This window comes from Heterocephalus glaber, unplaced genomic scaffold (genome assembly GCF_053883595.1).
Source record: "Heterocephalus glaber isolate CG9 unplaced genomic scaffold, H.glaber_assembly_v1.0 deba00000594, whole genome shotgun sequence".
NCBI classification, from domain to species: domain Eukaryota; kingdom Metazoa; phylum Chordata; class Mammalia; order Rodentia; family Bathyergidae; genus Heterocephalus; species Heterocephalus glaber.
The window spans coordinates 830,790-835,708 of NW_028258151.1; the positions used below are offsets into that span (position 1 = coordinate 830,790).

The 4,919-nt window shown below is 43.7% G+C and overlaps 2 long non-coding RNA genes across 2 annotated transcripts; one reads left to right on the top strand and one right to left on the bottom strand.

The window, feature by feature from the left end:
- Window positions 1–558: 558 nt before the first annotated feature.
- On the bottom strand, window positions 559–4,389 carry LOC106007699 (uncharacterized). The gene is made up of 2 exons (XR_001182307.3): window positions 3,960–4,389; window positions 559–1,307 (listed from the first exon to the last, which is right to left on the bottom strand). It is a non-coding gene; the product is annotated as an uncharacterized LOC106007699 (long non-coding RNA).
- LOC147829468 (uncharacterized) lies at window positions 3,216–4,211 on the top strand. The gene is made up of 2 exons (XR_015448883.1): window positions 3,216–3,274; window positions 3,746–4,211. It is a non-coding gene; the product is annotated as an uncharacterized LOC147829468 (long non-coding RNA).
- Window positions 4,390–4,919: the final 530 nt, after the last annotated feature.

The following is a 4,919-nucleotide window of genomic DNA, read 5'->3' on the forward strand; positions in this document are numbered from 1 at the left end:
TTATGTGGAAAGTTACAAAAGGAATTAGGTATCTGGAATATGAATGATTTGAGGAAGTCTCATTTTTGAGCATTTGAAGCCAGAGATTTTTAGATCTAATTCATTGTTAATTTTCAGTACAACTTCAGGAAAATATCGGGCCCACTGTAGAATGCGCTAGGAGGTCTATTAAGGTAATATCCTGGATAAAAGGAAAGTAAATGTGTTAGGCTTGCAGGTTGTGTTGCTAATACTCACAGGCAAGGAAAATATCATTACTAGTAACTATGTAAAAAGGAAAGGGTGTGTGTGTGTGTGTGTTTAAGGTATTAGCTAAATAAATGTTTGGATTACTACCATTTGATAATAAATAAGATGGATACAAAAAGCAAGCCTGAAATAATTAAAGAAGCATGCTAGAACTGAAAAACTCTGTAATGTTGAACCCTAATATGTAAAGTGTTATTTTATAATGTATAGTGCCATTTGTGGAAATTACCTGAACTCTAACCAAAGCATTTGCATGTAGTTTGATTTCTTTCCAAAGTTATCTGAAAATAAATATAGCAATAATAAGTGTTTGATTTTTATTTATTTTTCTTTATTAGGAAAGCACTTTCACAAGCATGTCATTAAAGTCTCATGACTTTTCCTTCAAAGGAAGAGGAGGTACACTTGGTGTTGTATTTACATTAAAAGACATCTTGAACTCTGTTACTTACAGGGAACTCAACTAGGCCACTAAATCCTCTCGGCTTTTAAATAAAGATGATAATAATTACGTATGTTCTATCTATCTCTCAGCGTATCATTATAAAAATGGAAGCAGCTCATTTGTGTGAATATGACTAGCAGACCATTATGTGTGCTTTTAATAGCATAGGTTATATTCACATTGTACAGAAAATGGAAAGGCTAAGTGGTGATCAAAAGATAATTAACCTAGTTAGGTGAGGCTGGGTTTATGGCCTAAGGTCTAGGTCTCCAAATTACTCTTAAGTACTGCTTTGACCCATGCTTTGGACAGTGGTTAATAAATAAAAAATTCACATAGTCTGGGGATTTCCTCAGTTTTCCTTTTGGATTAAAGAGTCAGACTTAGTTGGTTCCCAGGATCTTCTAGCTGCAAACTATAACAATCAAGTACCGGGTTGTCCAAGTGGCTCAGAGGGCACGATTGCCCTAGAACGGTACAAGCATCCTAAACAGTGGCTGAAGAGCTCTCTGTGGAAAGCAGACAGGAATTTCCTTCGCTTCTGTGAGAAGAAGGGGCAAGAACCAAGAAGATGGTTTGAGGTTCGAACCATGACTCAGTTCACGTAGACTTTCTGCAAGAGGGGAAGGAAAAAAAGGCAGAAGATGGATTTCTAAGATTCAAGGTCAAGCTTTCAGTGAAATCTTCTAAACACACAAATGGCCTTGCCTGAGGTCTTCTGGGGTTGTTTGTTCTCTTTGTTTTGTTTCAGTGGATTCATGTGGACATTAGGAAAATAAAAAGGAGCTATAAAAATGTAAGCCTCTTTCCTCCCTCCCCTACAATTCTTAAAAAATTGGCTTTGGACATCTCTCTCACCAGATCACATACAGAATAGAATAAAAACACCAAACAAACAAGGCCTAATTGTATTTTAAATTATCTTATCTTAATATTGTTAAAGCCCATGAGTAAGAGAAACAGAAAAGAAAACTGCAGTATACGGAGATCATTGCTGAAAAGTAAAATGATGTATACAGAACCAACAATATGTATTTTACTGCTGTAAAAAAAGTTTGAGAAAGCTAATGATATTTATCATTGAAAAACCTGCTCTTTATGTATTATCCAGCAAATATATTTCATTCATATAGAATACGCTATAAAGTGTGATCTGTTGAGGTTATAGTATAGGACGCATTTATATGAATCCAATAAAATGCATTTAAATATTAATAAGTCATAATGGGTCATGGAATGCTATCAACCAATTCTTCTACGGTTTTCACTCAGAAAACAAAATATGTGCAGTTAAGTAGTTGAAAATAACAACTGCTGGTTCAATTAAATTCAGTAAATTTCACGTTCTAGTGTTGCCATATGTACATTTGTTTGAAGTAATGAACTTCTATGCTAGATTGCATATTTCAGAAAAGGTAAACAAATTAACATTATAACACATGGAAATATATCTTAAATATACATTTAATTTCCTCTTCAAAAACTAAGCACAAAGTCCATAAGTGAATCTCTAAAAATGCCTGCAAAATTTTAAATTTCATATTAATTGTATGGATGTAAATTTGACCCTGCCATAAACGACTTCTATGTAAAACTATGCACATTAGCAGACACAGGATACATTAATTTATTTATGTGTGTCACTGAAACTTGCGTAGGTTTCAAAATATCATGAATAGAATACTAAAATGGGCATTATGCTTTTGGGCATCTTGTTTTTGAGAATGTTGAGAGTAATCAGTAGTGAACAAAATTTCTCAAACTTTGACCATCCAGAATTTTTTCCTAAATACACTATTCTAGTCTTCTCTCCTAATATCTTCTCTATTTAAAAAGAGGGAAAAACATTCCTGAAAGTGCTGCTCTGCTTGGTTTTATTTCTGAGATAGGAAACTTGCTGTGTAGCCCAGGCCTGGGCCCTGAATGTGGGGACTCTCAGAATCCTCCTTCCTCAGCCTCCTACCTAACCAGGACTATCAGCATACACCAGTGCACCTGGCACAGAATACAGTGGGCCCTCACGTTACGACTGGCCTGACATACGAACAACTTGGGTTAATTAGGTTAATGGGAGATTCATCTGCCTCTTGTTATCTATAGCGTGTACCAAGGTAAACATCCAGATCTCAGCGGTATTGACTTACAACCAACTGGAGTTAAAATCAGCCCTTGGGAACCCACGGAGTTTGGAAGTAAGCAGTCTACTGTATCTGTCTGCATAAGAATTTGTAGGCAGATATTCATTCCCATCTATTTTGAGAGAAAACTCTCATATTAAAAATTGTGCACTCTGAAGAAATACTAATAGGCTGCTAGTGGGTAAGTATGTTGATCGAAAAGCAGAGAATAACATGAACACATTTGAGGTGGCTTTGCCCTTGGCACATCCTACAGAAGAAAAAAAAAGCGCGACAAATCCCATCTTGGTTGGATCTCCCTCACCAATGAGGTAGGCGGAGCCTTGCATACTACTACTGGTTCATTAAAGGACTTGCTCTAAGAAAATCCTCAAGCTGGATCTTTTGATGAAACTTAGTCTTGAACACGGGCTGTCCCCTGAAGCTGATGCAGTAAGGCATGGTGAGTTTCAATTATGAAAGCAAGGTGGTAATATAGTAATTTTTTCTTGTTTGATATTCTCCTCCATCCAACTGATTCACTGTACAGATGACTGTTGAAGACATGAAATTGTTAGCTAAATGTGGTGACACGCACCTGTAATCCCAATACTCTGGGAGACTGAGGCAAGAGGATCTCAAATTCAAGCCCAGCCTGGGTAATTTAGCAACTTAGGGAGACCTTGTCTCAAATAAAAAATAAAAAATAAATGTGCTCAGTGTGAAGGCCCTGGGTCCAATCCCCAGTACCACAAACAAATAAATAATTACATAAATAAAATTTTAAAAGAATTTGGTCATCAAAACAATTTACGCAGAAGGAACATGACAAATGTATTTTAAAAAGTGTTGAATGGGAAGTTTTCACCAGAAGAAATAAACTGAGCATGACGACTACTTGAAGTACACAAACAAGTGCAATTTTACTTTTCAGGTATGCAAACATCTTACCTTCCTATGTTCCTCTACCTGGGTATTTCACCTAACCTGCCCCAAAGACGTTCATGTGATTACAGAAAGAAAGCTCACGATGGAAGTGATTTGCCTGCATAACTCACGTTTTTCAATGCAGTTTTCTTCCAAAAAGGACAAAAAAATTTTTATAATGCCAAGGACAATCTGCGTCCCAGAGCAGGGCAGAAACTAACCTGCGCTTCGGATCCGGCCTGCTCACCGTGCTGAGGAGCGAAGATGCCCTTGGACGAGCTGTGAAGCGGCGGCCCAGCTGGGAAGGCCTCGCTCACTGCTTGGACACTTCACAGTGTTAGACGTCTTCGGCCACTTTCAGGCGCAGACTTTGGCCAGGAAAGGCTCTGAAGTGGAGGGTAGGGATTTTGACGACCTACCAAAGTGTGTCCGGCGATCTCGTTGACGTCAGCTCCTCTGATCCCCGCAATTTAGGCACCACATCGACTTTGCGACACCGTCCCCTGGACCAGACTAGCGCCCGGCGGGGTCAGGCCCCCGGGGCTCTGCAGAGCCGGTCCCTAGGGGACGGGGCGGGAGCCCCGCCGGAGTCGCTTCCCATTGGCTCGCTCTCGGGGCCGGGCCGGGCCTCGCTACCGCGGATTGGACGGCTCCGCCCCCTCCAAGCCGAGGTCATTGGCGGGCGCAGGGTCGGGGGCGGGGCGGGGGGCGGGGTCCCCAGGGTTCCCGACAGAGCGCGCCTGTCTGCGGAGCCCGGCGCCGGCCGCCAGACCCGAGCTGCGCGGGGCCGGGTGGCGGTAACTCGGCGGGGACGCGGGCTCCGGGGCCGTGCGGGGCCGAGGCGCGGCCGGCCGGTCGCCGCAGCGGCGGGCCCTCGGGACGGCGTCTGTCAGCGGCCGCCTGCTCGCTCGGGCGGGCCGGCTCCGCCGCGGCGCCGAGGGGACGTGGGACCGGCGCGGCCGCCCCTCAGCTGTCAGGCGGGCGGCCGGAGACACAAAGAGCGCGGTGGGCGGCGGCGGCCGGGCGGCCACTCCCCGCCCGCTCCGCTCCGGCCGGTCCGAACGGCGGAGACAATGCCTGCCCGGCCGCCGGTCCTGGGCAGCGCCCCCGCCGGGACCTCGGGCGCCTCCGCCCCCGGCCGGGAAAAGTTTGCGGCGGGACGGCACCGCGTCCGCGCTTTC